The 22,941-nt window shown below is 33.4% G+C and overlaps 1 long non-coding RNA gene across 1 annotated transcript in view; it reads right to left on the reverse strand.

Moving 5' to 3' along the window:
- Positions 1-234: 234 nt before the first annotated feature.
- LOC105487801 (uncharacterized) overlaps positions 235-22,941 on the reverse strand; it is a 40,721-nt gene continuing 18,014 nt past the window's right edge. The window contains exon 3 of the long non-coding RNA XR_011620640.1: positions 235-267. This is a non-coding gene — a long non-coding RNA (uncharacterized lncRNA). The remainder of the gene's footprint in view (positions 268-22,941) is intronic.

The following is a 22,941-nucleotide window of genomic DNA, read 5'->3' on the forward strand; positions in this document are numbered from 1 at the left end:
AAAGAAAGAAAAGAAAAGAAAAGAAAAGAAAAGAAAAGAAAAGAAAAGAAAAGAAAAGAAAAGAAAAGAAAAGAAAAAAGAAAAGAAAGAAAGAAAGACAGAAAGACAACATAAAATAGTCTGGGTGACTTTAAGTAACATATTTTCTCACAGTTCCAAAGGCTAGAAGTACCAGATCAAGGTGCTGGCATGGTAGGCTTCATTCTGAGGCCTCTTCTCTCAGCTTGTAGGTGGCCAGCATCTCCACATGTGCTCTCATGAACTCTCCTTTGTGTGGAGAGAGAGAGAGAGAGAGAGAGAGAGAGAGAGAGAGAGAGAGAGAGCGCTCTTTGGTGTCGTTTCTTATGTAGACACTTATTCTATTGAATCAGGGGCCTACACTTATGACCTTATTTAACCTTATTGCTTACTCTAAATGCAGCTGACCTAAAGGTTAGAGCTTCAACATGAAATTTGAGAGAACACAAACATCAGGCCATAACATACACCAATTTGGCCCTGTGGAACTATATGAAAAAGTCTATTTCAGATGCCCTACAAAATTACACTGATTTGTTGACACATCTTATAAGATACCCTTTGACTGTCACATACCTCGCAGCATCTGACATGGTTTGGCTATGTCCCCATCCAAATTTCATCTTGAATTGTATTTCCCATAATTCCCACTTGATGTGGGTGGGACCTGGTGGGAGGTAATTAAATCATGAGGGTGGTTCCCCCATACTGTTCTCCTGGTAGTGAATAAATCTCATGAGATCTGATGATTTTATTAGGGGAAACCCCTCTTGCTTGGCTCTCATTTCCTCTTGCCTGCTGCCATGTAGGCTGTCCATACCTTTCACCTTCTACCATGATTGTGAGGCCTCCCCAGGCACGTGAAACTGTGAGTCCATTAAACTTATTTTTCTTTATAAGTTACCCAGCCTCAGGTATGTCTCCATCAGCAGCGTGAAAACAGACTAATACAGGATCTATAATTGTTCTTGCTAGGACAGCTCATTGGTATGTTTTCTTTGGGATCAGTTATTCATTCATGTTTCTTTTCCATTGAGGAGCCATGAAAAATTCTGAATTCTGCTTCTCCAGCCCCCTCTTTCCATACCCAAGAATAAGTAAGTACAGTATATCAGAAAACAGGTTAGTGAACTTCCCCTAGACAACATTTCACCAAAAAATAAAATTTTTCATGGAAAGTCATCTAAAAGAAGGCTCCCCCTGCACTGTATAAAAGATTAAGGTGTCATGTCTTTGGAATATTGATGAGAAAAGGATGAAAACGTTCCTTCTAAGAAGCTGTTTTCCTCCGTCCCAAAGTTGGTGGCTGGCAGTCTGGCATCTTAGTTTACATCTCGGACATTAAACCTTGGCTATAAATATACCTAATGGGGTTTTCAATAGTTTTGTTTATCTCCCCGAGGACAGAAGAAACCTGCTGCTTCGAAATGTCAGATCTTAAACCTTGTTTCTGTGAGTTGTTTTTATTTATGTTCCATCTTGTGTTTCTCTGAAGCACACACAAAAGTCAACTTCAAAGAGCTATTTGTCATATTTGAAATTTTTAAGTAGTTAAGCTTTAGTTTGAAGAACCACCTGGAAATTACAGACAGGCAGTACATCTAGCACAATAAAACCAGAATATGAATATCTAACGTATTTTCCATCATAATTTTATATTTCAGAAAACCAAGCAAACCTGACATAATACGGCATCATAAATGTAACACAGCATAATATCATGTAACATTGTAAAATTGTACTTTATTCATGTTCTACTGTGATTTTGTTTGTGTTTACCATTGTATTATTTTCAAAAATGGCAGAAATTGTATAACATAGTTAGCATCTTTTCATATACAGGAGTTCTAGGTAATGAATGAAATTAGTACTGAATCTCAAACAAGAAAAGAGGGTTTTTTTTATCTACCATCAAAGCTAGATTTTCTTGTTTGAATCTGATGCCCCCGTTTGTTTTCTTAAATTGTAACAAGCATTAATATCACCAATTCATGCTCTCTGCAAGAGTTATTTAGCTAAGCCAGAATCATAGAATATTATAAGTAATATTACTTATATATATGAGAGAGTAAATCTCTCTCAAATATCTAATTTTGCAGAGGTACCTTAGAAAATGAGGCCAAAAAAAAAAAAAAAGTCAAAGAAAAAGAAAATGAGGTCATAGAGCCATTGAATGGCAAAGCGAAGACATGACCTAGCATTTCAGTCTCTTAATACTACGTAAGAGATGCCCTGGACCACGTCCCCAAATTTCTTATTCCCTTATAGTAGTTTATTTTTTCTTCATAATCACTTGGTACTTTTCTAACCTATTATTAAATTATTTATTTACTCTTTATTATTATAGTCCCTATCCTCTAATACCATGTAAGTTCAACAGGACAAGGCCTCCTTTATGTATTGTTTACCGATATATTCTGAGTGTCTACAAAGTGCTCAATAAATATTTATTAATGAATAAATTAAGGATTGAGTAGTGCCTAAAATGTTAATAATTGTAGGGCCATTCATTTTTTTATCCTGCATACATTTACTTGGTAACTACTGCTTTTCTAATACTGTCCTACACATTGAGTTTAAAATAATAAAGAAATCAAACATGACCTCTCTACTCATGGTACATACAATGTATTTGGAAGGCTGAATATTAAACAGGTAAATATAACAATTAATATACAATTGAAATTAATACTTAGTGAAAGAAAGACAAATAGGAATAAACAGTAGTGCCCAACTTCAGAGTGGATTTTCAGTAGATGATGAGAATTGAAGAATAAAGAGGAGATAGCAAAACAAAAGAGAATGCCTGTCAAGATACATGCAGTTCCAGTTATCAGGGTTAACTCTGTGCTTCTGTATTAAATTTTCCACATATGCAGATAAATTACTGTATTTAAAACAACATGATTTAATGTTAAAGTACACTATTAAACAAGTAATGTAAGCACACTGTTAAGCAAGTGATTATAATCTTCTAATCTCCACTAGTACCACTCCACTTTATATAATAAATGAAATCTACATTTTATTCTGCTTCCTTTTTTTAAGGATGGAGTTTTCATGTATCCATTCAAAGCTACTCTTTAAGAAACGAATCTTCCATTTATTATATAAAATGGAATGATACTAGTGGAGATTAGAAGATTATAATGGGTGGTTCTCTTTTCTTTGTTTCCTGTCATCTTGGGGAGATTTTTCTCTCTAGTGCTTTTACACATGACCTACCTATAAATTGACTAGTAGATTTACATATCACCCTAACTCCCATCAGCTACTTAATATTTTAAATCTCATCATGATATGATTTTCTTTTTAATTCCCTGTTGTCTCGTTGACTTCATTCTCATTTAAAACCACTTATCCTTAGGTTAACATAAGTGGCTTACTGCATTCAGCTAATAACCAAGCAAAAGCTGGACAAATGTTTTAGATAATATTGCTTTTAATATACTCCTGGGATAACCTTGGATATATTTTATATTTAGCTAAACAGTGAGAGTGATTATTAATTTTATCTCAAGAATGTCTAGTAATTGGAAGATTGTTTTCTGAATACAGTTTATATTAACAACCTTACATGTTTAAAGTCCTTTTATTTGTTCCAAACAGTTGAGAAGGATATGATAGACACTCTGATGTTTTTGTATATGTGAAGAAACACGGATTTCGAGGTAATTTGCTTGTTCAAAGTCATACACAGGTAATTCAACTCAGATTTCTTAACCCCAAATCTAGGATTCTTTTAATTGAACTTTATGTCTAAAGGCAATTTAATGGAGAATGCGGGAGAAGAAAATGCAGTATTCAGGAGTATACTTAGTTGGGAAGAATTATGAAATACTTATCGTATTATCTATGAAGCAAAATGCAAGAACAAAAACAAAAGGAAAGAGAGTAAGATTTCTTGTGTTTACATCTGTGTACATCAGTTAGTTAGAATGAATGTTCCATATTACATAAAAAGAAAAACAACAGAAAGCCAATGAATGCAAACAGAAAAGCAAAGATAGAAAGAATAAGAGTTTAATCTTTTGCACTGTTTCTTTCTTCTTTCTCTATTCAGAAATTTTAGTCTAATGGAATTTCCTAAAGTTATTTATTTGATAATTGTATAGATTTTTTAAAAATTCCCAGATACTTCTTTTAAATACAACTTGAAGACAGTGAAATATTACATTGATTAGAAAAATGTGATGATGTTTGAATACATTAATGAATATAAGAATTCCAACAGAACTGACGAAAACATAGTCATATCAGAAAAGGTCAAATATCTAAAACAAAATCGAATAATAGTTAATCCACTTTCTGATAAAATATAAGTTATATGGTAGAAATCTTTCTTCTTATGCATTGGCTTCATATCCAACATGTGAAATGCCCCTAGATAATTCTGGATAAATCTCTTAATTAACCTCTCTGTGGATCAGTTTATGTAAATATACATACTTAACAAAATAATCTGATATTTATTCAAACCCTAAAAGCTGAATAAAGCATGAAAAATCTAGCTATCAGAAAATAAATCCGGGCCTACTCAGCTGTTTTCATAGAAAACTAGCCATTTCAACATTACACATTTCATTTGATTACTTTTCACTGAAAAATCTTTCTGTACAAAATATCTTCTTTAAAACTGTACAGATGAAACCAGATTATGATAATATGGACTGGGAAAATTTGGTAAAGTACCTTCAAAACTCCTGATTCTCTTTCATCAGTTATAAAGTAAACTTGAGGTCTTTGCCAATTTGGATTGAGTTTCTTAAAGGGATAAACCAACATAAGGCAGGACCCAAGAGAGGTGGAATTACAACTAAAATATTTGTATAGGAAATGAATAAATATACACTTATCAAAAAAATTGTGGTTAGCACTTTGAAATTCAAAAACAGGGCATAAAAAAGGGAAACTGCAGACAATCTCTATGACTGTAACTGTTTTTAAGTATTAGTTACTAAAGAGAAAGAGAGAGAGTTCAAGAGAAAGACAAGGCTTAAATGCAAAATCACTGCTTTTGTCTCTTACACATTACATATATAGAATCATAGCAACAAATATTTCCAAAAAGCAATTACTATGTCCAATTTAAACTGGGATGGTAGAGACTGATGTACACAATAAACAAATAAGAACAAAACCAGTAACAAATATAACAATTTCCACAACACAAATATCATTATATGACTTTTTTTCCTTTGGAAAGGTGTATAATCAATAGAAAGGCTAAGAAAACCTACAGTAACTATTCTGGAAGATAAAAACATGTCAATTTAATAATCAATTATTCTTTCACAGAATTCAAACTTCTAGGGACACTTTAGCTCTGGGAAAATCATCATTTGTATCTTTCAGATCAAAAGATTTTACATTATTTTGGCTCAATATTAGGTCATTTATCAAAGATATTCATCACTGTTAATTTCCTGGGCCTGCTTTAACAAAATCCACAAACTGAGTGGTTTAAAACAACAGAAATTAATTTTCTTCTAGTTCTGTAGGCCAGAAGTTCAAAGTCAGAGTGCTGGCAGGGCCATGCTTCCTCCAAAACCTGTAGGGGAATCCTTCCTTGCCCCTATGTAGCTTATGGTGGTTTGCCAACAATCTTTAGTGGTATAGATGCATTTAGACTTGGAAATATATCACTGCAATCCTGTGCTTTCACATGGCATTCTGTGTCTTCATATTATCTTGTCTCTGTATGCATCTCTATGTCCTAGTTTTTCCCTTTTGTAGGGATATCAATCATATTGGATGAGGGCCCACTCTAATGATCTCATCTTAACTTGGTTAAATCTGCAATGAACTTATTTCCAAATAAGGTCATATTTGGAGGTTAGGGGTCCTAGTCTTAAGGGTTAGGGCTAAAATATATAATTTTTGAGAGACAAAATTCAAAGAACAACAATTCTATTTCTTTGCCTAAAAGGTAATACTCATTGTAAAATATTTACAAAAGAACTAAAAGGAAGTAAAAATCACATAATTCCACAGAAGCACTATTAATATTTGTGCAGCAGTTTCTTTTCTGCTTTCTTTACACATATATGTGAATGAATACATGTAAATATGTATGTATTGACTTCAGATTCTATAAGCAAGCTGGCTTCACTTCTCCTCAACCACCACAGGAAACAAAACAAAACAAATACATAGCACTAAGATTATCACTAGAAATATCCCATAATTGAAATATGAAGATGAGACAGTTTATGGAACCATAGAGAAGAGAAAAATCTCCAAGCAGAAAGTAAGAGAATCAGACGTTCACATGTGCAATATCAATCCTCCCATTCTGAATAGCACAAAAATATAGAAAATCTTCCCCCAGCTCACTTTTTCTACCTGAAAAGGTGGACAACTAGCTTCTTCACCATCTTTGTTTCCCTGACAGGGAACCTATCCCTGCTTAAACCCACTGGAAGTATCACAAGTTCTTGAAGAAAGAAATATTCCTGAGGACAGGGAGAGACAAAGGGAGAAGGTGGGACTATTATCCTCAGACCTGGAAACTGTACTTTCACTCATTCAAAGAAAGTACCAAATCAGTGCGGTCATTCGGCAGCACCATGCTATCAGAGGTCCATCGAACAGGTTCCCTTGGCATGAACCCCTTGCTAGCCTTCCCACACTGACCGGATAACCCCTTTGGAGCCTCCTCCATTCTGGAATGGTAGTGCTTCAATTATTTACTAGAGAAAAGAATAACTTGGGCATAATGCATCACCTAGAGCTGAAAAGAAGGCAGTGAACAAATGGTAAAAAACTGTAAGCAAATATATTCAATAAAAATCAAAATGAGTCAGACTGAGAAATAAACAACTCTTTAATGCAAAGACATAGATGTACATCGCCAAGAAATAACAGCAAACAGGAAACTATTATGGAATGGTTTCAAAACCCAAGTGGACAAAGCAAGGAACCAGTAACTGATTCTAATAAGGTGGTGATATGTGAGCTTTCTGATCAATAATTCAATATGGTAGTTTTAAAGAAACCAGTAATCTCCAGGATGACATGGAAAAGCAATTTAGAAATTTGTCAGATAAATTTAACCGAGATTTAAATGACTTTTAAAAATCAGACAGAAATCATACAACTGAAATATAATTTTTGAATTGAAACATTTATTACAGGCTCTCAACAATGGAAAGAATCAAATAGGAAAAGGATCGGTGACCTTCGTTTACAGGCTATTTGAAAATATAGCTCAAGGATAAAAAATAAGAAAATAATAAAAAATAAAAAGATCACCTATCATATGAAAAAAACCCTCAAAATATCAAATCTAAAAATTATTGGTGTTTAACAGAAAGTTGAGCAAGAATGAGGGGTTTCAGAAAGGTAATTCCAAGTAATAATAACAGAAAACTTTCCCAAACATGAAAAAGATATAAATAGCCAGGTAGAGGAAGGTCTGAGAAGACAAACATAAGTGACCAAAATCAGACTCCCCTAAGACATATAATACTCAAACTCTCAAAGGCCAGGACAATGAGAAAATCCTAAAAGCAGCAAAAGGGGGAAATAACAAATAAAGCTGCCCCAATTTATCTGCCCCAACAGACTCTCAACAGAAATCATACAGGCCAGAAAGGAGTTGAATGGCATTTTCAAAATGCTGAAAGAAAAAAAATAAATAAATAACTGCCATTCAAGAACACTGTGTCCAGCTAAGCTATCCTTCAAATACAAAGACTGGGTAAAGTCTTTCCCAGACCAACAGACGCTTGAGAAATGTTACCACCAGCACATCCATCTTATAAGAAATGCTAAAGAGTGTTCTTCAGTCTGAAAGAAAAAAAATAATAATAATAATGTGCAAGAAAAAAATAACAAACATGCAGAAAAATGTGCAGGAAAAAAATAGACAAAAAATATTGGAAGGTATAAAACCCATTGGTAAAATTAAGTACATGGATAAATTTGGAATACACTAATATTATAATTTTAATTTTATAATCCACTCTTAACAGGCAAATCTATCAAAATCAAGAATAGCCACAGCAACTTGTTAAGAGACAGATAATATAAAATATGTAGCTGAGACAAGTGATACACAAAATGTGGGGAAAATGAAGCTGAATTGTGGAAGTTTTTTTTGTTTTTGTTTGTTTTTGTTCTTTTCTTTGAAATCTAAAATAAGTTGTCATATCTTTAAAATAATTTGTTATACTATAAGACGTTTTTGTGCCTCTCATAGTAGATACAATGCAAAAGCCAAAATAAATTTCCTAAAAATAAAAAAAAGAATTAAAACACATTCCTAGAAAAAAGTCAATCACAAAGGAAGACAGTAAGAACAGAAGAAAGGAGTTACAAAAAATAAAGAAAAAAGTGACAAAATGACAGTAGTAAGTCCTTAGTTATCAGTAATAACACTAAATGTAAATAAACTCAATTCTCCAATTAAAAGACATAGATTGGGTAATGAATAAAGAAATAAGACCCAACTATAAGAAACCCACCTCACCTATAAAGACACACATGGGCTGAAAGTGAAAGGTTAGAGATGATATTCCATGCAACTGGAATATCCATAGCCACAGATAAAATAGAATAAAACTCAAAGACTGTAAAAACAAAACTAGGCCACTGTATAATGATAAAGTTGTGAATTTATCAAGAAGATATAACAATTACAAGTCTTTATGTATCCAACACCACAGATCCCTAGCATACAAAATGAATATTAATACATATAAAGGGTGAGAGAGACAGCAACACAGTATTAGTTAGAAACTTTCACATCCCACTCTCAGTAATTGTATTAGTCCATTCTCACATTGCTGTAAAAAAAATACCAGAAACTGGGTAATTTATAAAGAAAAGAACTTTAACTGACTCATGGTTCTGTACTCTGCACAGAAAGCATAGCAGCTTCTGCTTCTGGGGAGGTCTCTGGAAACTAACAATCAGGGTGAAAAGTGAAGGGAAAGCAGGCACATCTTCCATGGCCAGAGCAGTAGCAAGAGAAAAAGAAGGGAGATGCCACATACTTTTAAACAACCAGATCTCATGAGAACTCACTTACTCAAAATCATGAGAAAAGCTCCAGGAGATCGTGCCAAACTATTCATGAAAACTTTGCCCCCATGATCCAATCACCTCCCATCAGGCCTCACCTCCAACATCAGGGATCACATGATATTTGCTCAGGAACACAGATCTAAACGATGTTATTATGGACAGATCATCTAGACAGAAATTCAGCAAAGAAACATTGAGGTTAAACTACACATTAAACCTCATAGTTCTAACACATTAAACCTCATAGTTCTAACTGACATCTACAGAAGATTCCATTCAATTGCTGTCGAATACACCTTCTTTTCATCAGCACATGGAACATTCTCCAAAATAAACCCTATTTGGGGCCACAAAATGAGTCTGAACAAATTCAAAAAAGTCAAACATTCTAACAATTATTGGATACAAGAAAAGTGGTAGAAAGACAGACATTTATAGCAATAAATGCTTGTATCAAAAAAGTGGAAAGGCTTCACATAATAGCCTAACAGTGCACCTCGAGGAATTAGCAAAGCAAAAGCAAACTAAGGCTCAAATTAGTGGGAAAAAAAAAATAAAGTTTCAGAGGGCCAGGTGAGGTGGCTCACACCTGTAATCCCAGCATTTTGGGAGGTCGAGGCAGGTGGATCACCTGAGGTTGAGAGTTTGAGACCAGCCTGACCAAAATGGAGAAACCCATCTCTACTAAAAATACAAAATTAGCTTAGAGTGATGGTGCATGCCTGTAACCTCCGTTACTTGGGAGGCTGAGACAGAAGAATCACTTGAACCCAGGAGGCGAAGGTGGCCATGAGCCCAGATTGCGCCATTGCATCCCAGCCTGGGCAAAAAGAATGAAACTCTGTCCACCTCAAAAAAAAAAAAAAAAAAAAAAAAAAAAAAAAAAATTCAGAGGATAAACAAATAAAAATGAGGCCAAAAAATACAAAAGATCAACAAGATGAAAAGTTTTTTGAAAAGATAAACAAAATTGGGAAACCTTTAGCTAGACTAAAGAAAAAAGAGAGGCCCCAAATAAATAATATCAGAAATAAAAAACGAGACAAAACAATTGAGACCACAGAAACACAAGGAATACTCAGAGACTATTGTGTACAGCTATATGCCAATAAATTGGAAAATCTAGGATAAATAGATACATTCTTGGACACATACAGCCTACCATGGCAAAGCAGACAATCTCAATAAACCAATATGAAGTAACATGATGAGTGCTTTAATAAAACATTTCTTATCAAAGAAAAACCAAGGACCCGATAGCTTTACTACTTAATTTTACCAAACACTTAAAGAAGAACTAACACCAGTTCTACTCAAACTCTTCAGAAAAATGGAGGAGAAGGGACTACATCCATACACATCCTATGAGGCCAGCATTACCCTGATATCAAAACTAGCGAAGAACACAACAAAAAAGGTAAACAACAGGCCAAAACCATTGATGAACATAGATGCAAAAATCTTCAAAAAAATCAAATTCAACAAAACATTAAAAACGTCACTTACCATGATCAAGTGAGATTCATCTCAGGGATGCAAGGATGGATTAACATTAAAAAATCAATAAATATGTTACATTACATTAACCAATAACAAAAAATATATAATCATTTTAATAAATGCTAAAAAAGAATTCAGTAATATTCACCTTGTCTTTATGATAAAAACCTTCATCAAACTGTGTATAGAAGGAACATACATCAAAGTAATAAAGGTTATATAAGACAAACCAACAGCTAACATAATACTGAACAGGAAAAAAATCGAAGGTCTTTCTTCTAAGATCTGGAAAAGAAAAAGGATACTCACTTTTATCACTTTTATTCAACATAGTACTGAAAGTCCTGGCCAGAGCAATTAGGCAAGAGGAAAAAAAAAATAGCATCCAAATTGAAAAGGAAGAAGTCAAGTTAGCTTTGTTAATAGATGACTTAACATTACACTTACTAAAACCTAAAGACTACTGAAATACTGCTAGTACTGATAAATTCAATAAGGTTATAGAATACAAAATCAACATACAAAAATCATTATCATTTGTATATATCAACATCAAACAATCTGAAAAAGTAATTAAGAAATCAATTCCATTTACAGTAGCTACAGAGAATAACATAAATATATAGGAATTAACGTAATCAAATAAGTAGACATTCTACACAAGGAAAATTATAATAACATTGACAAAAGGAAATGAAGATGACACAAAAAAATGGAAAGATAGTCCATGCTCATCAATTGGGAGAATTTATATTGTTAAAATAACTATTACCCAAAGTATTTTACAAATTTAGTGCAATTCCTATCAAAATAACAATGACCACCTTTTTTGCAGAAATGGAAAAAATATACTAACATTTATATAGAACTACAAAATACCCTGAATAGAAAAAGCAATCCTGAGCAAAAAGAACACACCTAAAGGCATCATACTAATATTTACTACAAAGCTCTAGTAATCCAAGTCAGTGTGGTATTGACATGTAAATAGACACATGGAATAATGAAACAGAATAGAGAACTCAGATATAAATTGCCACATTTACAGTCAACTCATCTTCAGTCAAGACACCAAGAACATACCATGGAGAAAGGACAGTCTGTTCAATAAAAAGTGCTGGGAAAACTGCATAATTATATGCAGAAGAATGAAACTAGACTACTATCTCTCACCAGAAACAAATATCAAATAAAAATGGATTCAAGACTTAAATCTAAGATCTGAAACAATGAAATTAATGGAAAAAAAAATTCAGAAAACTCCCCAGGATATATAGATCTGGGCAAAGATTTCTTGAGTAATACCTCAAAAGCACAGGCAACCAAAGCAAAAATAGTCTAATGAGATCACATCTAATTAAAAAGCTGCTACACAGCAAAAACAAACAACATAGGAGACAACCTACAGAATTTGAGAAAATATTTGCAAACTACTCAAACAACTGAATAACCAGAGAAGCCAATAAAGTAAAACATTGGCAAAATATCTGAATAGATATTTCTCAAGAGAAGACATACAAATGGCCAACAGGGATATGAAAAATGCCTATCATCACTAATCATAAGAGAAATACCAATCAAAACCACAATGTCATCTCACCCTAGTAAAAGTAAATTATGTTAATTATGTTAAGAAGACAGACAATGACAGATAGTGCAGAGACATGGGAAAAGGAGAACACCGTTCCCCTTTGTTGCACCGTCCCACCATTGTTGCACACTGGTGGGAATGTATAAAATAGGAGAGCCACTATGGGGAATCATATGCTTGGTCCTCAAAACACTGAGAATAAAATTTTCATATGATCCAGCAGTTTAACTACTGGGTATATATCCAAAAAAAAAAAAAAGAAAATCAATATATTGAAAAGACATTTGCACACCTGTGTTTATAGCAGAAATATTCACAATAGCCAAACTATAAAAGCAACCTAAGTGCCCATCAACAGCTGAGTAAAGAAAATGTAGCATATATACACAATGGAATATTATTCTGCCATGAAGAAGAATAAAATCCTGTCATTTGCAGCAAAACAGATGAGACTGGAGATCATTTTGTTAAGTGAAAGAAGCCAAGCACAGAAATACTAATATTTCATGTTCTCACTCATATGTGGGAGCTAAAGAAGTGAATGTCATGAAGCTAAGAGTAAACTAGTGATTACCAGAGGCCAGGGAAGGCAGGGGATTGAAGGATTCAGAGAAGTTGATTAATGTGTACAAATATACAGTTCAATAGAAGAAATAAATTTTGGTGTTAGATAGACCAATAGGGTGACTACAGTTTACAATAATCGATTGTTTATTTCAAAATAAACTAGAAAAGGAGAATTCAAATGGTTCTAGCATAAAGAAAAGATGAATATTTAAAGTAATGAATATATGAAGTCCACTGATTTGACCTTCACAAATTATATGAAGGTATTAAATTTTCACAGGCACTCTGAAACTATGTACATTTATTTTTCATCACTAAAATATATGTATATATGCGTTACATATTGCACATATGTGAACATATTAAATACATACCTTATAATATTTTTCACTGGAGTGTATTTAATTCATATAAATATCTAAATATTGTTAAAAACTGTGATTTTGGCCGGGCGCGGTGGCTCACGCCTGTAATCCCAGCACCTTGGGAGGCCGAGGCGGGCGGATCACGAAGTCAGGAGATCGAGACCATCCTGGCTAACACGGTGAAACCCCGTCTCTACCAAAAATACAAAAAATTAGCTGGGCATGGCGGCAGGCGCCTGGAGTCCCAGCCACTCGGGAGGCTGAGGCAGGAGAATGGCGTGAACCCGGGAGGCGGAGCTTGCAGTGAGCGGAGATCACGCTACTGCACTCCAGCCTGGGCGACAGAGCAAGACTCCATCTCAAAAAAACAAAACAAAACTGTGATTTTAATGATTATGCATTTCTACTATAATTATATCTTAACAATGAGCATTAGAACTAATAAAATCACAAGATCTCCTCAGGTATATTTTTGTATCTCATCTCTTATTATTAACCCATAATAAAACCTTAGTGGTAGAATTTTGGTTTAAAACACAACTAAAAAAATCTTACGGATTCAGCCATATAATCTGCAATTAGGATCCTCTATCTGGTATCATTTTACATTTCTAACATCTGTCAGCAAAATTGCCCCGTTTACTGAACTCACAATATTTATGTGCTATAGTATCTAATAATTTATCAATTGGATTGGTTAAAGCTGCCATTTTAAAATTAATTCATATAGCTTATTGATGAGGTTAACTTATTTTAATATATTATTTTCTATGTCTTTGCCTTAGTGAATTCTTTCAAGTTTTTTGTCCATCGTCTATTAGTCTACTAAGATACTTGTTTTCTATGATGAAAGACTTTAAAAATAAGGATCATAATAATCTTTTTAAATATGTGTTTTGTTCTCTTCATATTTTATCTTTTGCTTCTTATTTTATTCTATGAATTTTCTGCAGACCCATTTATCTTGTAAGAAATATCTCTTTTATTTTAGAGATTTTTTTAGTTAAATATTGTTAAATAGAACTTTCTTTAAGCCAAATATTAGTAAATATTAACTTACATTCTTCTCTCATATATATAGTTGTATAATAAAGAATACTTTATATATATGTATATAATTTTTTAAATCTCTAGCTTATCTCCCTTTAATTTATCTTAAGGCTTAATGCATTATATTAAGCTGGTACTAAATTTTTGCTTTCTCCAAAAGGTAACAAGTTTATTAAAGATCAGTTTATTTAAAAATATATACTTTTGCCTTACTGATTAGAAATTCTTTTGTCAAATACTCAACTTTTATAATACTTAGAGAGGTTTTTAGTCTTTACTTTTCTCTTTTAATTCACCAACTTTGCTATTCTAGATCTGGTAAAGTGCAGACACCTCTGTTTATTATAGTTTTAGAGTACATGGTTTTCATAGCTTTTTGTGTATTTTTTCAAAATGTTTTCAAGATATTATCCACAAAACCTCTTCCAGGTACAGATGTTGCCTTTATTACACACCTTAATAAATAAGCTATTTAATTAATTTTATGGTTCTTCTTTTTTGTGTGTGTGTGCATGGTCTTTAGAAGTAGACATAGTTAGGTATGGATACAGGCGTTTTCACCTCTAGATTACCTCTTTATGCCAATTACTTAAACACTATATATCTCAACCACCTCATATGTGAATGAAAATAACAAGAGTATCTGCTTCGTAGGGTACAATCATAGGTAAAAATGGCATAACGCACATAAAACACTTAGCGTGGAACATGGCACATGGCAACTGAACAGCAAATAGTGAAAATTTTGTTTTGGTTGATTTAGTTGTTGGTGGTACCACTCTGCAAATGCCTGTGTAGTCCAAGCAAACATACTGCTGTATCATTCTTGTGGACTTCAATCAACTCATCACATATTTGTGGTTTTCTAATGAGTCTAATGCTTATAATAAGAACAATATAAATATCAAATAGCACTAAAGATATTTTTCTAAAAACTCTTGAATACTCACTTCTGAGATGAAGATGAATCTAAAATTAGTTTCATTATTTTAGACAGACCTAAAACTAATGTGCCTCTGTATCACTTTTACTAAATTATCCTGTCATAACACACAATTTCCAAATATCAGTGATTTATAACAGTAAATGTTTATATTTTGCTTTTGCCATGTCAGTTCTACATTGGTTAAAATTTTGCCCTGTGTGTCTTCTTCTTCCTGAACTGGAAAAATAAAAAAATGATTTGGGCCATTCTTTTATTGTGGCCAATTTTTTATTTTTATTATTATTATATTTTAAGTTCTAGGTTACATGTGCACAACGTGCAGGTTTGTTACATATGTATACATGTGCCGTGTTGGTTTGCTGCACCCATTAACTTGTCATTTACATTAGGTATTTCTCCTAATGCTATCCCTTATCCCTCCACCCTATGAAAACCCTGGTGTGTGATGTTCCCCGCCCTGTGTCCATGTGATCTCATTGTTCAATTCCCACCTATGAGTGAGAGCATGCAGTGTTTGGTTTTCTGTCCTTGTGACAGTTCGCTGAGAATAATGTTTTCCAGCTTCATCCATGTCCCTACAAAGGACATGAACTCATCCTTTTTTATGGCTGCATAGTATTCCATGGTGCATATGTGCCACATTTTCTTTATCGAGTCTATCATTGATGGACATTTGGGTTGGTTCCAAGTCTTTGCTACTGTGAATAGTGTATTGTGGCTGATATTTTTTAAAAATAGATTAAATCCATAATGGCTATTAAAAGCTCATGTGAGTAAGAGTCACATGATGCTTTCTCTCACAATCCATTGACCAAACAAATTATATGAGCAAACCTCATATTAATGGGGTAGATAAGTATAATTTTATAATAGATAGATGAAGTAAATAATTGGGAGTATTGGTAACCTACTACTGCTATTTTTTTTAAATAAAATGTATCAAAAAGCCAGAGAGAAAAATGATTATTTTTCACCAGTTCAGTGTGGTCAAATGTCAAGAATATCTACTCAAAAATTTAAAATAAAGCTAAGAGTAAAACAAAAATAGCCCTTCACCCAATTGTTTTCTGAAGAAAAAAAAAAATTCTAAGTGTCAGTTCTTTTAAGTAGCTGTAACAAGGTCCCATAAATTGAGTAAATTACAAATGACATAAATTTGTTGCTTATGGTTCTGGAGGACAGAAGTCCAAGATCAGCATGTCTGCATGGTTAAATTCTGTTAAGGGCCCTCTTCCAGACTGTGGACTGCTGACTTCCCTTTGCATCCTCACATGGCAGAAAGAGAGCAAGCTAGTTCTCTCGTCTCTTCTTATAAGGCACTAATCCTTTGATTTCGACTCCATCGCCATGACCTAGCTACCTTCAGTGCCCTGCCTCCACATACTATCCCATTGGGGATTCAATTTCCACATGTTCACTTTGGGAAGGCACAAACATTTAGTCTGTAACAATGGGCAAATTGCATATTGGTGTTCTGTATCTCATAGAGACATAGTACTATTGATAGGGTTCTTACATGAGCACCCCAAGATTAAAAATGTATAAATAAATTAGACAGAAAACTCCATAAGTATATGTGGAAATTGAAATGTTATATTTAGTGCTTACATTGTATTTTTTCTTTCACTAACCCATGTATTAATAAATATTCCTTTGAAGTAATTATGTCAATTGTATTGTTTAAGTATTCTTAAATTTTCAGTGCTAAACTTGCCTATAGTCAAACACTTACATTATGTACTTCTTGAGCCACATAAATCAATTTGGAGCAAAACTTAGAATAACGTCATGCAAGAAATACTGAATTAAGAAAAAAAAAGTGTGATAAATGTTTGCAAGTCATTAAGAGTTACGGAGTCTTACCTGATCATTTTAACTCAAAACTCAGTTGTCAGTTATGTCAGTTCACACTCAGTGGATTTGCAGTGACATTGCTCTATTTGATTGTTAAATAATCATTTTGATTACAGAAAGTCAAATGCAGTATGAAGGAGGTAGATATAGCATATTCAAGACCGTTGTGCAATTATTTCTGTTTGTCTAGGCATGGCCTTGATATCAAATTTCACCATGACTCTGCATTTTTATGTCAACCCTATTTGTATTTACATACCATAACTCTAGTACCCTGAATGTACTCTCATCTATTAAATGTCAGTCAGAGGTTAAGGAAGGATTCATTCAGTTCTACCAAAGACAATACTATTCCTGAAAGCCTCATCTTGTATATCTGGATTTTGAGATCATCAGTCCTGTCCAAATTCTCTTTCAAAGCATCATGTACTAAAACATGAGATAAGTTAGAGAAAAGGCTAGAACTCATCAAACCTCTCCCTAAAGCAAACCTTCAGTGTTGGGCTTGTTTGAGAAATGTTTCTTTACTATTTACTTAGTTTATTTTATGAAATTATATTTTTCTCTGTCTCTCTCATTTTCATTATTCAGTTATTCTGGGATTTAAGTTGTAAACATCTTCATTACAAAAATAGTCAACAAAAAATGCCCATGTTTTCACATAAGGCATTGGCTTGAATTCTCATAACATTTGGAAAAATCAAATTCATTTATTTATAATGATTTTAAAACTGTTGAAAATTTTGATCATTTGATTATAAGCAAATAGTATATTTAAAGTTATATATAATATAGTTATAATTAGCAAAGTTTTGCTCCATTTTTTGCGGCAGAAAATATGGAACAATAGCAAACTCGATATTATGAGAAATACATAGTCTTAAGACATTTTATAGATAGGAACATCCATATATCTCTAACAAGAAATAAAAATACCATTACTGAATGGAGACATAATTTGCATCCATGCTCTCTAATTATCGATATTCTTATCAATACCGTATGTATAAATATGTTTACCGGATATAAGCCCATGTTGCTGACTGATGTAAAGAGCTTGGGGAAAATGGCAATTCATTTTGGAATTCATAAGGAACTCAGGTTTGATATGTAATTTTTAGACAAAGGTTTAACCTGCTAAAATCATGTACAAGTCATTTGTATAGTGAAAATGTGATTCTCTTAATGTAGAAGGTAATTAGAAAATCATGCATTTCCTTAGAAAATATTCAGTATGAATAGAAAATATATCTGTGTTGTATATATAGAGAGAGAGTGCGAGAGAGGGAGAGAAACAATATATGAAAAGCAAGTAAACTTTTCTTAAATACAATTAAAACTATTAAGTCAGTAATGGTATTTAAAATGAGTTATCCACTATTTTTGTTGCATAAATGTGGCCTAGAGTTCATCATGATGGTTTTTTGGAGGCAACATGTGACACAGGGGGCAGTTAACTTCTCAGTTAATACTCTTAGGCTCTTATAAACCCACTACTCACAATATTTTAGTTATATATTTAGTTAACTTTATAAATTATTAAGTTAAATACTACAAAAGATCAAAACTAGTGATCTAAATGTCTTGCTACCATTTAATCTAAATTTTAAAAATTGAATTTGAAAAATAAAGACTTGTGTTGGAATTTTCATGTCAGATGAGTTTTGGCTCCAGAAGATAACTAGAAACACACTTAATTTTAAGGAATAATATTGACATACATTTTCTATGAGGTTATTTTTCATTCCCACAGTTTACCAAATATAACAACATCATACATAATTAAACTACAGTTTGAGTAAGTCCAATTATTACAATAGCTTAATGCCAAGACGATTTTCTCAACTTTTATTTAAAAAGATTTTTTCAAAATGTGTGAAATGTTGCATTATTAGGATAGCACAGAAAGCATATAAAATGTGACTTTGTTGGATGGGATTAATGGGAAGCAAATGGGCATCAGTCCCCAAGCCCCATTTGAGGAATATATTTCCCCACCCTATGAACGTTGTACTTGGTTTTGTGATTTGCTTTGAACAAGTGGATTGTCAGAACGCATGACATATATCAAGTCTGGGCTCTTGCTGGGTATGGCTTAGCCTCTTGGCCACTCTCATCTGCAGTAAGTAAAGCACACAACACGCAGAAGTTGACTTTTCTGCCTGGGCGGATGAATGAGAACGTAAGGAACAGACCAGAACCAAACCTGTAGCCTCGAGCAGAGCTTCTGCATCTGATCCACAGGTTTGGGAATGAAAAATGAATATAAGTTGTTATAAGTCATTGAAATTTTGAGAGCAGTATTATCTCAGTAAAAATTCATTAAAAGAGGATTCCACAATGAAAGCGACAATAACAGCAGCAAAGAACACTCATTCACTACCACAGAACACTGATTATATTAGTGTTATATAGATTATATTATATTGCAGTTTTGAAACGGCAATTACTTTTGCACCAATATATAGTGGTATTTTTGCACCAGTATAAAGTGTTATTGAAAACTAGTGTTACGGCATATAAATTTGTAGTAGGGTTATTTGAAAACTAAAAGGCTTTTGGCTTAAAATAGATAATTTAGCTTGGTTATAAAGTAGATTATTTGCCCATCAGCCTATATTTTATTTATCTAAAGCCCATTTGCAAAGATAAGTGAATCCACTTATTCAATGGTAATTTAACCAACATTTATCAAATGACTACTGTAGGTCAGTTTCTGGTGAATCCAAATGAGCAGAAGAGATAGCAAGAGAGAAACCTATACTGTGTTCCATTCTAAGTACTTACTAAATTTTCATCTATGTTCTTTTATTATTGTAATTGATATGTAGTAGACATTTAAATGAGACCATGAGAAAATTTCGTCATAGTCATTCTGGGAAGTTTAGCTAAGTATCTGATAAATAACCAAACATGATATTTAGTAACCTTCACAAGATATCTTTATCTATATTAATATGTCCTAATCTCTGCCTGGCAATTCAAGGCCACAATAGATCAAATGTAATTTCCATAATTCAAAAAGTATTGCAACAAGTTGGACTTATTTTTCCCCTTACCAAAAAACTGATTTTTGAACTCATGACATTTTCTTTTATGTTCTCCTTGTATGAATTGAACCAATGCTAAAATTGTTACTGTAATTGTCAAAAGCATGTAATAAACTTCAGTAGTTTACGAGGCTTAGAATCAAATTTTACTTCATTTTATAAAAATTAAATGCAAGTCTTGTGACTTCATGTAGTGCGGTTTTCTAACATAGCTATCATCGAATCTTGTTTTGTTTTGTTTTCATTTTTCTGTTGTCTTCAAGGAAAATGAAGTGCTTTTCCTCTATGTTCTTTATATACTCTCTAGTTGTAACTTAAGTGGATTTAGCAACTTTAATTCCAGTCTCATTCTTATGAAATATTATTCAGAAAACAGCACAAATTTGGAGTTAAACACAATACTAGTAAAAACTGGTTCAATCTACAACCCACAGTAGTATAATTGCATCTAACAAGTTGTCACTAAACTTACGGGTGGATGCTTCTGGCGACTCCCATTTTCAATGGATTCTAGTGTTTAGTTCTTCCTAATAATAAACCAAAATCTTGCTCCGTGGAATATCTGCTTATTTATCATGGCTTTTTTTTTTTTTTTTTTTTTTTTTTTTTTTTTTTTTTTTTTTGAGGCCGAGTCTTGCTCTGTCGCCCAGGCTGGAGTGCAGTGGCGCGATCTCGGCTCACTGCAAGCTCCGCCTCTACAGGCGCCGCCACCACGCCCCGCTAATTTTTTTGTATTTTTAGTAGAGACGGGGTTTCATTGTGTTAGCCAGGATGGTCTCGATCTCCTGACCTCGTGATCCGCCCGTCTCGGCCTCCCAAAGTGCTGGGATTACAGGCGTGAGCCACCGCGCCTGGCTATCATGGCTTTTCTAATCCGAATGAACACAAAATTCATTCTTCTGTGCAAAGGAACTTCAGATATTTGAAAGTATTTATCATGTTTCTAAGTTAAAGTCCCTTAAGTTTCTCCACTTATCATTATAAGCCGTTATATCCTAAGTCCTTTCCTTGGATATTAACCTCCTAGATGTTTTTATGTTTGTCAAAGCTGTTCATAATATAGGGTGCTGTTTACTAAATGGAGTGCTTGGAATATAGTGAGACTGTTATCTTCATATATCAAAACATATAAATCAATAATATTGTGTGAAGTCACAATACTTTGCGTTTGTATTGGAATGCTTAAATTATATAAACAATCAAAATTGCCGTGTAGCATTTTTAAGAACTTCACAAGAAAAGCCACCAAGTAACCATTTTGCTTCCGTACTGGAAGCAGTAATGTAGTAAACAGAAAGGCAAAAGTGCAATTATTGCTGATGAACATAATTTTTCATGTTCAATTATGTCTCTCTATTTGGATAACAAATTTAAAAACTGCATACTTAAAAAATAAGTATCGCTAAGACATGCAAGGTCATGCATGTGACATCTACTTCAGAACTCCAGTTTAAGTACAGGACAACTCTATTCCAACATGACAAGTGGTCTTCAAATTTTTAATCACACAAAAAAGAGATTTTTGAATTCTGTGTTAATGAAATAGCCAAGTTGAGCCTGTATAACTAAGCTAGACACTAAGCTAGCCAGAGAGCCCACTGAGCTACCCATCCATATACAGCCCTGTTTTTGGCTACAGTTTGGTACCCATGGGTAGCAGTTGCTGGTTCTTTTTTAACATCTTGAGCCTGGCTGTGATATTGAAGATGATGGCTGTGATTGCCAGTGTGCCCTGATCAATTGAGCTGGTTTTACTGGCCAGATCTGAGGATACTGAGCAGAGTCAATAGTAGGGAGTGGTGTGGAGTGCCTAGATTAACTCCATAACTTCATGAATTTTCATATCTTGGTTGCAAGAGCTTGATACATTTTAGAACCACCACAACCATCCTGCTCCCTAACCATAAACACATGGGAGAAGCTGAGCCTCTTCCCTTCAGAGACTGGATACTAGGAAGTTGATAGAGTTACTCACAGAGTTAGTAGCTACTTGGGACCTGTTACAGATAATTTTCTCATAATCAGAGTATATGCTAGTTTGGTTTTTCTGTACAGCCTTAATCTTCTCTTAGTATCTGCTATTGCGGTACTTAATAATTTACTTTGCATTTGCTCCTTACCTGATGTTTGCCAATTCTTTAGACCTTAAATCTTCCTTTCTAAATCTAGTCACAACATAAATGATCTGTCACTAAGGGAAGGGGGTGAATAGACAAAATAAAAAAAAATTATTTTAGTATTTCTTTATGAGTTTTTGTTTTATCTTTTAATGTTTAATGCTTCTCCTCAGCTTGCTCTTTTCTTAGATATATGTTGTTTTTCATATTTCTTCAGGGACTCTATTTTTCCTATGGTTTAATCATTTTTATAGCTTTTATTATTGACTAAAAAGCATAACACAAAAACACAGTATTTCTTGTACTTAACATTTGACAAAAATGCAGTGTTTGATGATCTTCAGTAGTGCTGCCAACTCAGATATTATTTCTCTGGGAACACCAATATTTCAAGTGCAATATAAGGGATCAGTAAGAATATGAAACATTAGCTAATGTGCCAGTATTTATAATCATAGAATCTCCTGCCTGCAGAAGCTATTGCTGATAGTGGCTAAATGTATGTGGCCTATAAGCCCAATTGCTCTTGATTTTCTCCTCGTTATACTTAGTGGTCCATCAGCTCATTTGAAAGTCTTAGATTAAAGGAGACTCATGATTCTTAAAGGAGCCTATTTTCTCTGGATAGCCCTGTATGTTAGAAAGTTCAGTGTGATTTATTTTTATTTCTGTGCTACTTCCCCTTATTACTTCTATCATATTTATTGGTGCCACACAGGGGAAAAATCTAATTCTTCTTTCATATATCTGTACATCATTTTACTACTGAGTCTTCTGCTTTCTAGACTTCTCAATGTATAACCCAACTTAAAAGGGTTTTTTTTTTTTTTTTTTTTTTTGGTCTGTTTTTTAC

The sequence above is a fragment of the Macaca nemestrina genome, chromosome 3 (assembly GCF_043159975.1).
Source record: "Macaca nemestrina isolate mMacNem1 chromosome 3, mMacNem.hap1, whole genome shotgun sequence".
Lineage (NCBI taxonomy): Eukaryota > Metazoa > Chordata > Mammalia > Primates > Cercopithecidae > Macaca > Macaca nemestrina.